Raw genomic sequence first — 302 nt, 5'->3', positions numbered from 1 at the left:
GCCGGAGAGGGTGTGGGAAGCTCCCAGCCCACCTCCCTCGGGGATCGCCCCCCTCGTTGCTCCCTTCTCCCCTGCTGACACTTTTACGTAAAACCGCGCAGAGCGTCCAGCCCCCAGCGTTTGGGTGAAGTTCACAGAGCGCATCAGCAAGTTAAATCAGCAAAGGCCCACCGCCCTGCCTGCGTTATTTCGTATTTCACCATCAACCTCTCATCCCCACAACAACTGCAGAGCACCTCCGGGGCCAGGCCCTGTGCTGCGGGACGTGGGTCAGGCTTGGCGCTGGACCGACACCTCCTCGG

Source organism: Egretta garzetta, unplaced genomic scaffold (assembly GCF_000687185.1).
Source record: "Egretta garzetta isolate BGI_Z169 unplaced genomic scaffold, ASM68718v1 scaffold360, whole genome shotgun sequence".
In the NCBI taxonomy this organism is placed as follows: domain Eukaryota; kingdom Metazoa; phylum Chordata; class Aves; order Pelecaniformes; family Ardeidae; genus Egretta; species Egretta garzetta.
This window is presented reverse-complemented; position numbering follows the sequence as displayed.